Below are 18,524 nucleotides of genomic sequence, written 5' to 3' on the forward strand. Positions count from 1 at the left end.
TAATTGTATTATCGCTCTACCTTATGTTTTAAAAATTTAATAAAGGATGTTTATATTTGTTTTCATTCATTTTTGCTTAAACAAGTAAATGTATGCAATAATTGGTTAAAATAAGCAATGAGTAAAAAGTTGAATGCAAACATTTACAAAGCATAATACCAACTCAACGACTAATAAAGCGTAAGGCACTTTTTATAAAGAGAGGCTTCACTTTGAAACGTCTGTGATATACAGAGAAGTGTACTTCCAAATATGACAAAAAGGAAAAGAAAATAATTTGTAGTTAAGAGATTTCTCCCTCAAAAGTGTGCATCCTATTTTTGCCAGTTCTATTTGAGATGTCATTTCCCCCTCCCTACAGTTAGAGCCAGTCGCATGTGAAGTCGTAAATTTCTATATCATCAGTTTGACACTCTTGGCTACATAATATAAATATGCCTCTTCCTTCCTTAATATTGTTTGGCAACATTCACTTATTCAATAGGCATAAGGGATGGAGTCAAGCACATAGATGATACCAAGAGAAAACCATGATTTTTAAAATTCACATATGATAAGAGCTCTGGTATACAAAATTTCTGTTTAACCTAGATATTTCAGATATCCAGCATCACACCATAAAGTTTCCTGAAAATCAGAGCATAAAACCTTATCCATTTGCTTTCCAGATCTGAAGTAACTACTGTATTGAGATCAAGCATTTGTATACATTTCAAGAAAGATGGCTAAATAATTTTAAAAAGTCTAAAATACTAATTTAAATACCAAGTTATAAGCCAATTGATACACTATACAAACTAATAAAAACTAAGCAGCTACAGTGGTGTCACACAAAAAATTCCTAACAAACAATAAGAGTAGAGCATCTCATAGTAATTGTCAATAGTAAGAAGAAACTGACTCACTAGGTCTCCTTCCCCTCTAAGGCCCATGTGCGCCCTCTTTAAGCCTAATTGGGAGAGAGCTGAGAAAGTGCACTGGCCTCTTTCCTCTTAGAGGGCCAGTGCCACCCTGTGGCAATGGAATTCTCTCTTTTTGGAGGGAGGAGAGCATTTATAATAAAAGGTCAGTTGGAATAAATAGACTAATCACTGCCACTCTGTAATTCAACATCTATTGTAAAAACAATTGTCTATCTTAAGTCCATCCAAGAGCCATTGTGCATGCCAGTCTACTGTAAAAAATGATTGCATCAGATCGCAGCTTCTAACTCACATTTGGTCCCCATCTTTGTTCAAAGTTGTATCTCCTTATTTTAGTGATGAAAACAAACCACTGTAATACTTACAAGAGTAAAAGCATTAGAATCAATATAGAAACAAAATTGCCCAAGTGACTCATGAGCCTAAATCACATTTTCAAAAGTCACAGGCTCCTAAGTTCCTAAACTAGGTTTACACTTGGAAGGCTTTGATGATATAGCTATACTGCCAATATGCTCCTAGCATGTGTGCAGCTGTGCTTTTGCCAGTACAACTGCATTCACAAATGAAAGCCTTTACCAGCACAACTATGTGTTTCATAAACTACGTCCACATACACACCCCATGGATCTAGCTATACTGGCAAAAATTTGTAGTGTAGACCTGGTCTATATCTCATTAAAAATCTATTGGATTTAGGTGCCCAATTGTGTAGGCCATTTCTCAAAGTGAGACTTAAGAATTTTTTTAAATATCTATCCTATATTCCCTTCATATGCATTGAAAGAATTGTTAGCAAGTTCAAACTGCAGTGCCAAAAACAAATCCACCAACTATGCAGCAACTATATTTATAACAAGTTAGTTGCATCGTACAGACTAATGTTCACTATCTTACCTGATTTGAAATAATTGTGTTATTTAGTGACAGGCAAAGGGAATCCAATTTATATTTCAAATCACAGGTGTCACCCACTTGCTGTACCTGGTAAAATTAAGAGTAGAAAGGTATTTATTTAAGGGTCTTGAAGTTGGCCTTTGATTTCTGCAGCTATTTTAAAATATTCACTGTATACTTGAGTACCCATTTTAAGGATTGAATTCTGTTGCGTAATTGGATTTAGTAAGACATACTGTCAAATAATCAACTCAGTTGAAGTTTTATTTAAGAAAGACAAAATCAATACTTAATACACTGCACTATACAGAACAGAAAGGAATAAAACATATATACCAATCTCCGGAGTGGAGAAGTTTGGCAGCTCATTTTACTTCTAATCAGCTCCCCAGAATTCAACCCTTTATATAGTGGTAGGGCAAAGAAAATCCTGTCATGCTTTGATTTTTATTTTGAATCAATAAGCCAAACGACATTTGTATCTAATTTATCATTACTGGGACCATCAATGGTCACAGTTAGCTCTTAATGAGTGGACAATCAATGCATTACTCAGTGGTTTGCTGTTATGTTGATTACAGAACATATTTGTTATAACAAATATTCCCTGTCCATGTTGTTAATTACCAGTAATTTATTAATAACAGTGTGCATTTATAAGCATCCTTTATCAATTACACAATCTTGTCCATTACAACACACATCTAGAGACATATTTTATTAGTTGCCAGGGGTCCATCCCTGGACATCTGAACTAAGTTAGCTAGGTGAGGGGGGGAAACCGATTGGATCATTAAGTACAGTCCAGCTATGACTACAGACATCCATTTGTCTAAAAACACTCTTTGGCATTCAAGGTTAGCTAAGAACACAAATGATTCTGGGATTTTTGGCCAAGAAATCATGAGTTTAGTATACAAAAAAAAAAATCAGAAGATTAATATTTACTAACAATGCAAACATCTGATGTCTGTTTCACAATAACCTTTAAAGGCATATTAGTCTCTCCCCTTAGTCCTTACTGTCCTACTTCGTTCCCAAGCAGCAGCAAAATCTGCAAGTAACTACATTCACTCCCTACTACTTTCACAGCCCATTACCATATAGGCACAATATAAACGCCTTAAAAGGAGAAAAAAGAGGTTACTTACCTGTAACTGTGGGTTCTTCAAGATGGGTGGTCCCTATCTGTATTCCACTGAGGGTTATGCATGCATACCATGCATCTGCAGTTGGAGAATCTGAAAATATTGTCTGTGGGTCTGTGTATGCACCCTGGCTCACCTCATGCTTCCGTCCAAGGCAATAAGGGGAGAGGCGGATGGACCATATCTTCAGTTCCTTCTCCACCATGAACTGACCAATCTGTAGCAGAGGGAAAGGTGGGCACAAAGTGGAACACAGACAAGGACGACACATCTTGAAGAATCTCCAGTTACAGGTAAGAAACCTTCCCCTCTTCAAGTGATCATCCCTATTGTATTTCACTGAGACCTGGTCTACACTTACCTCACGATTCGGCAGCAGTCGACGGGAGTTATGCAAATTATGCAGAGTAGCTTGTGTAACTCACGTCGACTGCTCTGCTTCCCTTCTGCACACTGTCTACACTGCGCTGCACCGACAGGAACAGCATTCCCGTCGATGCAGCGCTACGTTTCTTGAGGGGGTGGTTTTACTCAGTCGACTTCCTGATCGATTGAGTGGGTCTATACTGACCACTCAATCGATCCAGAAAGATTGATCTGGCGGCGGCAAATTTGCCGCCATCAGTATAGACATGGCCTGAGAGTGATTAAGAAGCAGTACCTAAATTGGAGAAGGGTGCAAGAATGAGTATGGAATGGTCATGCAGAGAAATGCCATGTTGAAGGAGGTATCCACCAATGAGTCCCGAACAAAGATGCATTACACAGCAAAGGCGTGCAGAGAACTTCACGAGGCTATTCTACATATGTCTGTCTACAACCAGCACATCCTGAAGGGAGGCCGTGGTCAAAGCCTGCGCTCTTGTGGAGTGAGCCCACACCACTGTAGGGGGATTTAAGCCTGACAGTTCGTAGCAGAGTTTAATGTAACCCAAAATCCATTTAGAGATTCTCTGGGCGGAGATGGTTTGTCCCCGGAGTCTCTCTGCTATTGCAACAAATAGTCTAGGGGACTTCCTAACTGATTTAGTTCTCTGCAGGTAGAAGGCCAGAGCTCGCCAGATGTTGAGGGAATGGATTAGACATTCCTTTGCAGATGTGTATGGTTTTGGGAAGAAAACAGTAAGTGAATGGCTTTCCTGCTGCTTGAGAGAATGTTTCACGCTTCTGATGAACATGCCTGTTCATGAGAAGATGCCCATCCAAATACCACACTTCGAGGTGAAGCATCTGCAGATAGGTATGTCTGATTCTGCCATTGCCTTGTGTCAGTAGCTTGGAGAAAAAACGCATGGGAATTGGTGGATGGGCGACACGCAGGAGGTTGGGAAACTAGAACTGTCTGGGTCACCCAGCGGTGATCAGGATGATTGTCACTCTGTCCTGTCTGATCTTGTGGAGCACTCGTGGCAGTAGTGGAAGAGGAGGGAAGGCATAGTTGATCTGGTCTAATCAGTGGAGTTTGAGAGCATTGCCTTGAAAATGAAGTCCAACACCCCCGCCGGAGCAATATGTGCTAAGTTTGTTGTTGACGGGGAAGGCCAAGAGGTCCCTGGTCAAGAGTTCCCTATTGGCTGAAGATGTCATGCACTAACAGCATCGCAGAGTTCCCACTTGTGGTCAATCACAAGCCATTTGCTGGGAGAGTCTGCGATCACATTCTGAGTTCTTGGGAGACAGGCCGCAGATAACAAGATCTGGTGGGTAATGCATCATTTCCAGAGGTTGACTGCCTCTGTACATACAATGGTGGATTTTGTGCCCCCTTGTTTGTTGATGTAACAAACAGTGGTGGCGTTGACCAACATAAGAATATGATGGGACTGGACAGATAGGAGAAATGCAATGCATGCTCTCCTTACTGCCCAGAGTTCCAGGATGTTGATATGCATCCTGGATTCCCAAGGAGTCCATATTCCCTGTGTCATGTGGTCTCCCACATGTGCTCCCCATTCTCTAAGGGATATGTCAGTGATGACTGCCCTCAGGAGGAGGGGAGAAAGGGGACTCTCACACAAACCCATCATGGGTCCATCCACCACTGGAAGACAGTACTGTGGGGGAGAACTGTCAGCATAAGGTCCATGGCATGGTGCGTGGGTGAGTAAACTCTCTGGAGTCACATCTGGAGGCACTGATGGTGCAGTCAAGAAAAAGCGGTGGTGTAGCAGCCCGAGGTCATAGGGGCAAGGAGGGATAAGCAAGTTCTGGCAAGGACAGAAGGACTGTTGACTTTGTGGGCTAGGATTTCCTGCAGAGTCTGGAACCTGCTCTTCGGCAGTTAAGCTTGTGCTGTGACTGATTTGATGGAGGCCTCTATAAAGTCTAGGCATTGTGTGGGGTCCATAGTTGATTTTTCTACGTTGATGCGGAGTCTGAGCAACCTGGAGATTGAAAGCTGAGCTTCCTCCTTGGACTGCACAACTAGAAGCCAGTCTTTGAGACAGGGGAATACAAGGACCCCCATAATGCCTGAGATAGGCTGCCATGAAGGAGAAAACCTTGGTGAAGACCCTGGGAGCAGTAATGAGTCCAAATGGCATAACCCTATATTGAAAATGCTCTGGGCCAGCTACGAACCTCAGGAACACTCTGTGGACCAGATGAATGTCTATATGAAAATAAGTGTCCTGCATTTGAAAAGCCATAAACCACATGCCTTCATCTAACGATGCTATGATTGCTGCTAATGTAACCATATGAAACTTGAGTTTGCGGATGAAGTGATTAAGACCGCGGAGCTCCAAAATTGGTCTCCATCTGCCTTTCTTTTCGGGTATCAGGAAAAACGTTGAATAGAACCCCGTCCTTTGAATTCTGGAAGAATCTGCTCAATCTCCCCTCTTTGTAGTAAGGGGTCCACCACTAGCATGAAGATGCTGTCATGACAGTGGTCCCTGAGGAGGATTCGGGGAGGAGACTGGATGAGGGAGTGTGATGAATTTGATTGTATAGCCATAGGGGACTGTATAGCCACAAGTAGTACCCACTTGTCCATTGTTATTGCATTCCCCAGCAGTAATAAGAGAGCTACAACCCCTGAAGGTGGGTGGGATGGTTGTATGGCTGCAGGCAAGGTGGTTGACAGCTCTCTAGGATTCCTCAGAAATCTCTCTTCTGTGCAGGCTGTATCTGGGAGGAGGAAGGTTGCAAGGATGCATCCAGAGGATGACATCTTTCAGTCTTTTGACACTTCCTTGGTGTTTCATAAGGCCTCTGATGGAAAAACCGGGATGTTCTGTAATGCTGTGAGCAGAAGAATTTATGCTTTGGTGCAGGTGTGTAAATACCCAAGGAACAAAGTATAGTTCTCAAAACCTTGAGTGTGTGGAAGGAGTCATCCATTTTCTGACTGGGAAAACCAGATGAATGGAACCATGACTCCCTCCTCATCCTATGCCCAGAGCCATAGAGCACAATGAGGTATCTGCCACATCCACCACTAATTGAAGCAATGTTCTTGCTACCTTCTCCTCTATTATTGCTTAGAAGTGGACTTGGTCCTGTTGTGGCAGTTTTTCATTGTGGTCCTCCAATTTGCTGTACTTCAGGAAATCGTATTTGACAAGTAATGCCTGATAATTCAATATCCTGAATTGAACACTGACTGAGGAGAAGACCTTGTGACCAAAAAGGTTCAGCACTTGCCTTCCCTGTCAGATGGAGTGGAGTGTGAGTGCTGGTGTCTAGCCTGTTCTGTCACTGTCTGGACCACAAGTGAATCGGGGGATGAGGGACAAAAGAAACTCAAGACTTCTTGGCTGGTACATAGTAGCATTTTTCTGCCCCCTTGAGGGTAGGCGAATATGTGACCAGCATATGCTAAACCATTCCAGCTGTCATTGATTGGCACAGCAACTCTACCTGGCACCGATGACTGAAATATGTTCATCAGCTTATGTTGAGTGTTTTGGATCTCCTCCAAGGGAACATGCAACTCTCCTCCCACTCTGCACAGAAGATCCTGGAATTGGCAATAGTCTTCAGGAAATGGGAGAGATGCCGAAGCCACTGCCACATCAGGTGAGGGCGATGGCAATCTCTCCTGCTCCGGACTGAGCAGCTTTTCTTCCAACATCAGTTCCGAGTGTCTACTCAAAAGGCATCAGAGATGGTGAAATAGGTGAAATTTCCCTGATGGAACAGATGGATGGGTATTGTGGCCAACAACCGAACAGGGCCAGCATGACTGATCCAAAGGATGTTGCGGTGGGCCCCATGGTGCAGAAAACCAGTGACTCTGGGGCAGCTGGAATGGAGGATACTGCCATGATTCAGAAGGTCTCTGCTGGTACTCGTACTGGTGGGAAGGGATAGACGGCCCCTGTCCCTCACCTGATTCTGCCAAAGACAAAAATTCTGAGACCTGTTCCATCGGCGGTACCATCAGAGCTAGTGGAAGAGTGTATACCGCTGGAGAAGTAGGCTATGGGGTGCCTGAGCTGTGCCCTGTGCAGGACGAAGTCTCCCTGGAAGCAGAGGGTCCCTGAAGAAATGGAGATGTTGGCTCTCCCACAGCAAACATTTCCTAGGGCTCTGGCACTTTTCCCAACCTCCCTGGTATCAAGGTACCCTTTACCACCCCCTTTACCATCTCAGACGAAACCATGAGACAAGCCAAGGGTGCATGCACGGACCAACAGACACCACTTCTTTCAAAATCTCAGCAGCATGCATAAACCCTCAGTGAAATACAACAGGAACCATCACTCGAAGAAGCATTTTCGCATCCAGCCATGTTAACTAGTGAGACTTGTGTGCACAGAACATAAACTTTCAGTTGTAACAGGAATAATGGCAAAAAATACAAAGAGAGCTACCTGTTGTACAATTCTATTCACTACTCATTCCTCTATCAAGTTGTGTGTAGACAGTTAACTAGTTTTTTTTGTTTTTTTTTTAGAAGAGGTTTTTTTTTTAGTAAGTAATGAAAAATAGGGGGAAGTTTCAGCTAATGCCTCGTTTCAGACTTTGTATCACATTTTTATGGAAAAAAACAAATGAGAAGTACACAGAAAATTCAAAGAGCATAAAAACTAATCTTGTACAAAGCTTCACACTGACTAGTCATCTCTTTTTACTGAAAAATAGGCATTTATATCCTATTTCAGAATACAACCATAAATGAGGCAGTCATTAGCAGATGCCCCCCAAATTTTATCCAATAGGAAAATCCAGGACACTTTTCCAGGTTGATTATAAATCTCCACAGAAAAGGACCTTAATAATTCAAGTTAACACTAAATCTATAAACAAACCAAAAAGTCTTCAGTGCCAAAAGGAAAAATTAATCCCATATTTAAGGCCACTAATATTTGGACTATTGCTCTATGCCAATTCACCAATACTTCCTTCCACAGTTTATGATTAAAGCCCTAGGAAATGAATACCAAATCTCAGCTGACATTTTATAAAGTAGTTCCTCAACGTTTTGAATACTCAATTTATATAGCCCTCCCTTCCCCCTACCCTTAATATAGTATACAAACATTTGCCAAGATCAAGGCTATTTTCAGCAAATTGAGGAACAATTCCTTTGTGTCACAATAATCTAAAAACTACACAATCTTATTAATCTCCTATAGTTTGAGAAGCAGTACTAACCAATCAGGTCATCACTTTAAAAGCAAGGGGGAAAATGTGAGGATATTTATGACCTAGTGGAGCTTCCAAACTTTAGTTCTTGTTGCACTCTTTCAGATCTTCAGTGTATGCTGTTATTGTTAAGTATAGAAAAAGCAAGGAGTATTGTTCAAGCTCTGCTGTGACACTAGCATTTTCTTTTCCTGTACAGGGTGAGTTCATACACTTCTGTCACAAATCTTATGTGTTGTCAGATTTTCTTCAAGTGACAATTTTAGTGCTCTCAAAATCCAGTCTCCAACACTGGGACAAGATGGATTGAACTATGTCAAATGATTCCAAAGTTTGGATTCTAACACTTTCCTGAAAATTGCAAATTCTCTAAAACTAAAATCCTTGTTAGCATTACTAAAAATTCTCTGACTTTCTTTTCCCAAACATAAATCATTTTGTTAATACAGCAGAATGTCCATTAGTAAACAAGCATACACTTGGCAGAATTTTCATAGAATTAATGTTCTGCACAGAATTTCATTTTTCCTGTAGAACTGGCTCAGCAGAGCTGCTGGCCACCGCTGGAACCCGCACAGCCTGGCCCCCCAGCTCACAAACAGAGGACAGTCCTGAGGGGAGGAGGAGTTGGAAGGTACCCAGCATCTGAAGCTCCCAGCATGCCCTTAACAGAGGCAGCGCAGACCGCAGCCCCGCAGTAAGCAGAGCGCCTGGACCAATGGGGATGAAGTCCATGCAGTGCTGCACGCTCTGGCTGTTTGCGCCTGTTCCTCATTCACCCAAGGACAAGGAGCAGACCTGGGACATGTGGTTGTGTTCATTTTCGCAAAATGATGAGGAAGGGCAGGGCTACACTGCGTACCCCGGCAGGACAGTAACAAAGCCGCATGGACCAGAACCTGATGCTGAGTTCGGGGTGCGGTGGGGAGGAGAGAGTTAAATCAAAGATATTTTAAGATTTTATGCTCTGCTGTTTATTGTTTGGTATGAGTAGCTTCCATTTTGTTAAGTAAGCTCCATTTTGTTGTTTTTCTGAACCTTGTACTATTGAATCTAGAAATTTTTTGATTAATTGCTTTTTGTGCATGGATAAGGAATGTATGTGTAAGGGGGAAAATTAGAGAAGAAAAGAGACACTAGCATAGAGTTGTTCTGAGAACAGGAAAAGGAGTGAAAGCACCAGCTGCAGTCGCATCCTGACCCTGAAGGTCGAAGAATGCAGACAGACGACCCAAAAGCATGCATCCACCCTGGGAAAGAAACGTAAGAGGTAAGAAAACAGTCAGGCTTGCAATTAGCCAAAAAGCGATTAACTGTGCTGGATGGATCTGGAGGTAGCCTGACGCAGCAAGACCCATGGACTTACATGAGAGCCAATTACTATAAATGATGGGGTGAGAACATGGAAACTTTGGGTTTCATTCTGCAGTCATCATCTTATCATCAGGAGCATCGGACTGCGACCGACAGCAGCCTGGCTCCTTCCTTGTGCCCAGCCTACCTGGCTCCTAGGTTGGTTCAAGCAACGCATAAAAAGGACTGGTATCTATATTATAACAACTTGCAGGACTTTTTGGGCATGAATGAATGTGTGAGTATATGAATGCAATAGCTTTTAAGATCTTATGTATTTGCGATAAACGCGACGTATTGCCTTGTCCCTGGAACAAGATCTCACTGATCATTTCTTTTACAAATATAACCAGGAGGGGGCTGGGGTGTTTGGGCTGGGGGTTCCACACAGCTCCGACCAGCACACACACCCCCAAAAATGCCCTTTTCCAGTATACTCACCCTCCAGCTCCCCCCAACTGTACCCCAATTGCAGCTCCCCCTGGCAGAATGCTCTATTTGGGAACTTGAAATATGGCAGCCCTACAGGGGCAGGGCAAAAAAAATGAGAATTGACTAAAAGACCGGAGGGGCAGAGTTCTCCCCGCAAGATGTGCCCAGCTGGCACATGTGACACTCCCAGACTGAGGCACCCAACAAAAGCATAAGAGAGAAACAGGAACTGGGTTGTTGTAGGGAGCTTTTTTAACTCTCTACTCCCGGGGGAACCATTTTTATCGTCTGTATTGTTACAGACATACTTGCTGACAGGTATAAATAAATAACCAAAATAACTGAAACTGGTGTGAGTATATGGTGTTATTTTTACAAATTAAATATGCCGATTTCTGTAGAATTTTACAATATTGTCTGCAGATTTTTTAATTTTTTAGAGCAGAATTTCTCTAGTGGTAATCATTATGATCCCCTAGCTTTAGTTAGCTTTCTAACAGCATTAAACAAGCAACCTTTATTTACAATAAGCAGAGTTTCACTTCCCTGTTCTCAGGACAGATCAATTCTTTATTAATTTAAAGATAAATAGGACAGCTAAAACATAACACTAAAACTAGTGAAAATCACACATTTTAACTCCTAGGACTTGGATTCCATCAGGATTAGCATTTATGCTTTTTGTTTGCTCCATGTGTTGAAGTTTTATTTCTCTTACTTGCATTACTACTATATTTCTCTTTTGGAGCTTTCACTAGACAGTTGTTCTTAAATACATTAGAATGTGATCAAGTGAACAATGTTGTTTAAACTTGTTTTGGTTAAGAAGAGATTGACTGTAGTGATACTCAGAACTGTTGTCTGAAGTCCTTATAGTTATATGCAAAAAAACTACATTAAAAGAACCCTATTAAAGTTGCAAAGTCAAGAACTCAGAGTAAAGAAATGTCAGAATTGCCAGTGCAACCTTGGCAGCTTTGTTTCCCCTTCATCTCTAGGCACCCCACTGGTTCCCAGTCACAATCTACTCATACTGCCAGTCTCAGTCTTCTTCACCTCCCAGCTCAGTTTGTCTCCCTGGCTCCCAGACCTACTCTTCTTGCTCAACCTGTCCCAGTCTCACCTCCTACCAACCTCCAGTCCCAGTCTCCATCCCAGGATTCTTGTCCCAATCTATTCCTCTGACCCTCTCCCACACATCCTACATCTGGCTCTTATCCCCTCGACATTTGAATCAGACAGTCTTCTTCTCCACATGTCCTGGGTGCTAGCAGTGGGAAACATGGGAGCACTGGAGAAACAAGCTTCCTGTTCTCATTTCCAGGGCCTGGCCTGACACCAGCCTGGGGTGGCTGCCATTACAGGGAAAGACTGTCTTCACCCTTGCAGCCTTAGGTTGAAGCATGCTCACTCACGCTGTAAGGATGACACATGCAGTCTGGTCACATGTAGGAGCTGCAAGAGGAAGAAGCATGCTCAGCTGCTCTGTGGGGATGTCACATCTATAGTCTGGTCAGCACTAGGAACTGAGAGAGTATAGTACATACTCAGTATTGCCAGAATCCTCAGAGATTTCAGGTGCAAAGCTCTAGCAAGTTTCCACTGAGCATGTGTGAACTGCAATATTTCAACAGCTTATAACTTGCCCAAAATTGAGTACATTTTGTCGAGGACAGCAAAAAAAAAAAAAAAAAAAAAATCATATCCTGGACACAAAGGCCACCTCCCTGCCAAGTCAAGTCCCTGCTCCAAAGCAGGATAGCTCTAGGACTTTCCAAAGAAAAGGTAACCAGAATTTTTTAACACTGAAAAATAAATTCTCTAGCCTCATTCTCAGAAACAGGTGAACTGTTTTCACTGAAGTCTTCCAAAGACATTCAGCTTGGAAAACCTTAATAGGAGGCAGTGCTACCTGCTCCACCTATAATGAAAACTTCCATAATCTTCGTGAGGTAGTTTGATATTATCCTCATTTTACAGAAGGAGAAGTTGAAACAGTGGCTTGCCCATCACTATCAAGGACAAATCAAATACCAGAATTAGAATTTATCAATTTCTGGCGCCCAGAACTGTGGTTTAGATTACAGCTCTGGTTTAGATCTTGAGAACATTTAGTTCAAGCCTAGCAGAAATAAGGTTTGAAGTTGATAAACTGCAAAAGAGTTAGTCTGAATTGGATCATACAGTAAGAATATGCAATAGGATGCTTTTTCACAATAATAGGAGGAAGGAGGTCTTGTGGTTGAGGCACAAGACAGGGAAACAAGAGATCTGATTTTGCTCCCAATTCTGATCAAGATGCTTACACTCTACCCTATAAGTGGAAATATTATTCCAGTGACAGTCAAAGGAATACAAAAGCCAAAATAAGATTTCTGTGGAAACAGTAAAATGCCAGATTTGAAAGAGCATTTTTTACATACATGAACCTGATTCTTCCCCCAAGAGAGTGTCCAGTTATATTTTGCAAGTTGGAAAATAAACTCACACATTGATCAAATTCACTATTAAATTGTGTAACAATGAGAACCACTTACTCTGATAGTATTCTGGACAGGAGGCTTCCCGTCTTCATATAACCTGCAAGGTAACAAAAATTATTAGACAATAGAAGCCAACAGAAGTTGAGAATAATAGCACCTAATCAAGAGGAATTTTAACTTTATTGCTTGTGCTTACCTCAAACTAGTCTGGGAGATTTTGTTTATGTTTTTTGTTTATAAAAGCAACATTTAGATGAGGTGATCCTCTTCTCTAGTTTACTATAGTATTCTCTAACTTGCAAATAAATTATCAGATTGTGGCTCTTCAAGATATCAAAAACAGACCATGTATTTTAACTGGTCTTTGATTTATTTACTTTAGTAGTGCTTTAGAGAACATGGTTATCTTTTTGGAAGATTACCACTTTATTTCATCACCATCATTGGTGTTCATTAACCCTATTTTGTATTTGCCTTTTCTCCTTTAAAACTAAACATCTAAACTTAACAGCTTCCCTGTTTTGAGGAAGGACGGGAAGGAAAGGGAATTTTGTCCTCTTATCCACGTCAACTTGGCCTACATAGAGTTCTGTTCCATCAGTTAGCAGATTAATTTGCTAGAGAGCTCAAGGGACCCATCTTCCTCCATAAGACCCAAGATTAGCCTCCTGCAAGTGCAGATTTAACACTGAATTAATGCATTTGGAATTTTCTACAGCTCCTGTGTGTCTTGCTTTCAGTTTCTCATCAGAAACTTCAGGCATTCTATCCAAGTGCTTTACATTAACAGAGCCTCATCCGTTCCTCATGTGACTCTTATACATCACAGCATGGTGCTATAACAACAAACTTCCTTAAGATCAAACCATGAAAATGTCTTGAACCTGTAAACTCAGAATCATTTATCCAGAATCATCCTTATTGGCCTGACCATACTACAGAAGTTAAAGGAAAATCATTCATGGTGCATAATTCTTAAGATTTATTTTCCATACTTTGGGGAAAGGGGAGAAGAGAAATTGGATGATGAAAATACAGTGTAAATCTATGGTTACCATGGAGCTGTATTTTCTGATAAATTGTTGAGACTTTTGGGGGGGGGGGGGTAGGGGGAGGGAGGGAGTACAAGACAGTGATCTGATTGGGAAAGTATGCATCTGCAAGATGTAAAATTGTAGTTGGAAAGAAATGTGACAATAAGAATTGTTGTAAATATGTAGGATATAAATATAGCTATATAAGTGAGTGATTTTTGGAACACAGTGAAACTGCGAGCCTCTTTCCCCAGACAGGGCAAAGCATTAACCCTTTCTGTATTGAATCGATCTATCCTTGCCTAATAAAACACAAGTTGAGATGAGTTATCTGATGTCTCATGGATCAATAATCTAAACTGAACTCTTACATTCCTTTTGTCAGACCATTTCTGAATTTGAAGAGCTTTACTAGTGGTTCACCTTCAGTTTGCTACCCATTGAAAATGAACAGCTTTTTTCAAGCAAAAGGAAACAGACTTCCTGTTTTGGCAGAGTCTAGCCGCTAGGGATATTTCAAGCTACCAGCAGCCTTATCTTTGCCTCAAATATCAAAATGTTCATAATTCTTTAAATTGGGAGTAATAAAATACTGTTATTGGAATTTTTAGTATTTTTTCCTTCCCACTAACAATCAAAATTTCTGTAATGTAATCATCACTCTCTAATAGAGATATTCTACAAGATTTAAAAAGATAAGCTGCTGCATCTCTTAAGCAAGAGGAACTACACAGAGTTTATCTAAACTTTTTTTGAGGTTACAGAACATACTTCAGAGACAAGCTGCAATGCCTGTAAAAACTATCAAACCACAGAATCCTAAAATGAAGAAAATCAAAGTAAAACTGGACCCATGTTGCTTATTGAAATAAATGACTCAATATCAGTTTTTTAAATTTTATTAGAACTAAAACTATTATTTTTATTAAGTTTTTTTTAGTTTTATTAAGTTTTATTAGTTTTATTAAGTTTATTAGAACTAAAACTAAGCAAATCTACTATTAACATTAAACCAAACTAAAAACAAGCATTGCAACTATCAAATCAAATAAATTAGTCTCAGTACTGGACTGAAGGTAAAAATCAAATCAAATTAATGCAAAAATTAGTTATTCATTCTAAGAATTAAAGATTCCAAGAAGATGTCTACCCATTTGCTTATAAATCCCAACTAAGGATTTACCAGACTCAATTAAATCTACAATTTGAATGGTTAAGCATCTTAATATGTGATGTCTGAATCACTACCACCTCAGGGCCAATTATAAAGCTTCCTTCTTAAGACTTCAGTCCCCCTGCTTCTCCAAGAGTTATCGTAAAAGAACACTTTTGATAAGCAGGAGTTTGACAATTCTTATTTACCGAATCTCTCAAGACTTTTAAACATAGACAGAACACACTTTAATGAATAATTTTGTGAGAAAGTATTTAAAGCTGTTTAATCCTGCAAAACACTTAAGGCCTTCCCTATGTAGTGTGAGGGACATGCATGAATTACAGCCACAGGTTTAAGCAAATAAAGCCTGTTTACCCACATGCATATAATTGAGTCAGGGTCCCTTTCAGCTGAGACGAAACGGCTGTACAGACACAAACAGTTTCATAGGAAAAGAATCCTTTATTCAGCTGAAGACTTGCAATAAGAGGATTGCAAGTCCCTCCTGTTTCTTTTATTCATGCTTATATAGCTTTTACCTAAAGGAGTGCCCCCCCCCCCCCGATATTAAAACCAGATGGTGCACATCTCCTGTTTCTCCCTAGTATTTTTGCTTACACTGCAGTTTTATATATATGTTCCTTCTTTTCTTTTGTTTCTCTGTTAAATTCTGCTTACAAAGGACATTCCTATCCTATAGCTTCATGACACTTTCATGTATAATATCCTATCGTTCACCACTCTCATGTTTCCAGCTAATGATTTCCACATGCATAATTTCCTTTACAGTAGGCTTTATGGCTATGCTTACACACATACATGTGTGCAGCCACACTTTGACATCCTACCCCCCCCCCCAAAAAAAAAAACAAAAAAACCACACCCACATAAGAAGGCTTGTACATCTGCCAATAATAAAAACAAAAAAAGGAAAAGAATAGATAAAAGGAGATTTCCCAACTCTTCATTCAGCGTTGAGTCTTTCGGACTCTCAGAGTAGAAGCTAAAACTGCAGACAAGGATCCAGGTGGTGATGTTCTGCTGGCACAGCACTTCTTACCAGCAGTTCTTCAGGTGCAGAGAGAGAATGGTTTAAAAGGTTGAAGTAGCGTGTTTGCGGACATCATAACTTCTTCTCTCCAAGGTCTTGGAGATTCTGAAATGTTAGTCTTCCTTCAGATGGCTTGTTGACCTGAAAAGTGAGGTTTCTCAACCTCACCCTTGATTATTAATAGTTTGTGAACTTTGCTTCCTCCACCTTGCATTGCCTTTCTCCTTGCTCTCTGGAAAGATCAGCTGTGAAACATACTGTGCAACTTGGTCCCATCAAGTTCAAAATTAGGTCACCCTTAGCAAGTGTTGTGTGTCTAAGTTAACAACTACTTGAGACAGTCAAACAGGCTCAATTGAAATTATTTAATCAAAGATTAACAGAGATTAGTACAGCACTATACAGAATACAGCAAGAGGAGATGCATTAATACCCCTGAAGTGACGAAGAGCTGGATCCGTCTCTCTTCTTCATGGCAACTGGTGGGAAGCACAGTTTCAGTCCCCAACTAAATTCCAAAACCAGTTTCATTATATAGGGTTTTTAAACAAAGACACCTCTCTTTGCCAAAAGAAAGAAACATATGTTCTGATATAATTTCTTATCCTCTCTCAGTTTACCTGATTTGTGTGTAAAGGCATTATTTACAGCTGAAAGGACTAACAATTCTTCAAGATAATATCTTTCAGTGGTTCTTTCTTCCCCCATAATCTTTCTTCCTTGTTTCCCTAATAGGAAAGATCTGTTGTAATAATTATTCCTCATCAGTTTCCCAGGTTTATATATGCTTTCATAAGCATTATGTATTATTTTAAGGGAATGGTTTCCAAGACTACCTCCTAGACTCTAAGATCAGAACGGACCATCATGATCATCTAGTCTGACCTCCTGCATGTTGCAGGCCACAGAACAAGGCTAAACAAGCCAAGCTCTTTGAGTCTCTTCTCATAAGATAGGTTTTCCATTCCTGAGACCATCCTAGTAGACCTTCTTCACACCTCTTCCATCTTGAATTCATCTTTCTTAAACATGGGAGACCAGAATTGCACATAGTTTTCCAGATGAGGTCTCACCAGTGCCTTGTATAAGGGTACTAACACTTCCCTGTCCCTACTGGAAATATGATGCATCTTGATGCATCCTAGGATTGCATTAGACTTTTTTCACAGCTGCATCACATTGATGGAATTTAATGGACATGAAGGATTATTCAATACAATTCCTGAATAGGGTTACTTACTTAAGAGCCAGTATTCTGGGCTTTAGAATTCAAACAAACATACTCTTCGTTAATATCATACAGGTTCTAAAGAAAGTTTATTTATAAATGAATGAAATATACAGAAAGAAAATGATTAAAGGGTTAATATTTACTAACAGGTACTGGGTACTAATACAAACATCAGTTTGTAAGAGCCTCACTTAAATGAGTGATACAAAAAAAATTGGTGTTATTTATACCTCAAAGACTGTAGGTTTATGACCTCCCAAATATATATTAATAAAAGAGAGGTGACCACTTCTAAGGAAGCTAGCTAGCATGGTATCATCTGGGTGAAGAGTCTTAAAATGACACTATCACCAATTTATGGACAAAAAAAAATATAAAAATGATATAAAAACGGCTGGTGGGGAAAAATTAGCAATAAAATATACTCACTAATTATTCATCAGCAAAATTCAAAGTTCAAACTTATGATCAATTCCACTATCTCCAGTTTCTCCTCCACTAATTTTAAAACCAGACCAGTGATCATGCCAACAAAACATTTACACAGTAAGCCTCTTATATTAGGTTATAGATCAAACAGCTTATCTTTTGGAATTTACATTGACAGAAAAAAATCCTTTTAAGCTTATCAGGATGAAACCCATTTGAAACACAGATTACTTAAATAATATTTTATCTGAGGTTTGTATATTCATACATGCTACTCTCCTCAAATCACTTCAGAATTAGTGATCCTTCATCCTCTCCGCTATTGCTATGAACAGTTGAGTAGATCTGCAGAATGGTCTGGTACTTTGTATGTAGAAAGTCAGGGCCCCCCTAAGAGGCACTACACTCCTCTCTACTTGCATGAGATTTAGGATAGAAGACTGAAAGGAAGATTCACAATTCCACTGAATCAAGCAGACCACCTTTGTGGGAACAATGGATGTAGCCATAACTGGACTTTGTCGTTGAAGAAGACCATATATGAGGGCTCCGATGTGAGGGCTCGGATCTCTGAGACTCTTCTAACCAAGGTGATGGCCACTAGGAAGGCCACTTCCCAAGAGAGGTGTAACAATGAGCATGTTACTGGTGGCTCAAATAGAAGCCTAGTAAGTTCTGACAGGATGAGGTTCAGGTCCCTGGGGGGAGGGGAAGGAGGGACAACGACGACCTATAACTTGGGGGTACACCCTCTCTATGCCTTTGAAAAAAACAGATCACCATCTTGTGTGA

General features: G+C 40.5%; 1 protein-coding gene across 1 annotated transcript in view; it reads right to left on the reverse strand.

Moving 5' to 3' along the window:
• Positions 1-18,524, reverse strand: part of RESF1 (retroelement silencing factor 1) — a 48,483-nt gene that overhangs the window by 8,383 nt on the left and 21,576 nt on the right. The window contains exons 2-3 of the mRNA XM_067536108.1: positions 12,886-12,928; positions 1,821-1,907 (exon numbers count right to left, since the gene is read on the reverse strand). The gene's annotated coding sequence lies outside the window, so the exon portion shown is untranslated. The remainder of the gene's footprint in view (positions 1-1,820; positions 1,908-12,885; positions 12,929-18,524) is intronic.

The sequence above is a fragment of the Emydura macquarii genome, unplaced genomic scaffold, assembly GCF_026122565.2.
Source record: "Emydura macquarii macquarii isolate MOO-44397 ecotype Brisbane River unplaced genomic scaffold, CSIRO-AGI_Emac_v2 contig_3530, whole genome shotgun sequence".
NCBI classification, from domain to species: Eukaryota; Metazoa; Chordata; order Testudines; family Chelidae; genus Emydura; species Emydura macquarii.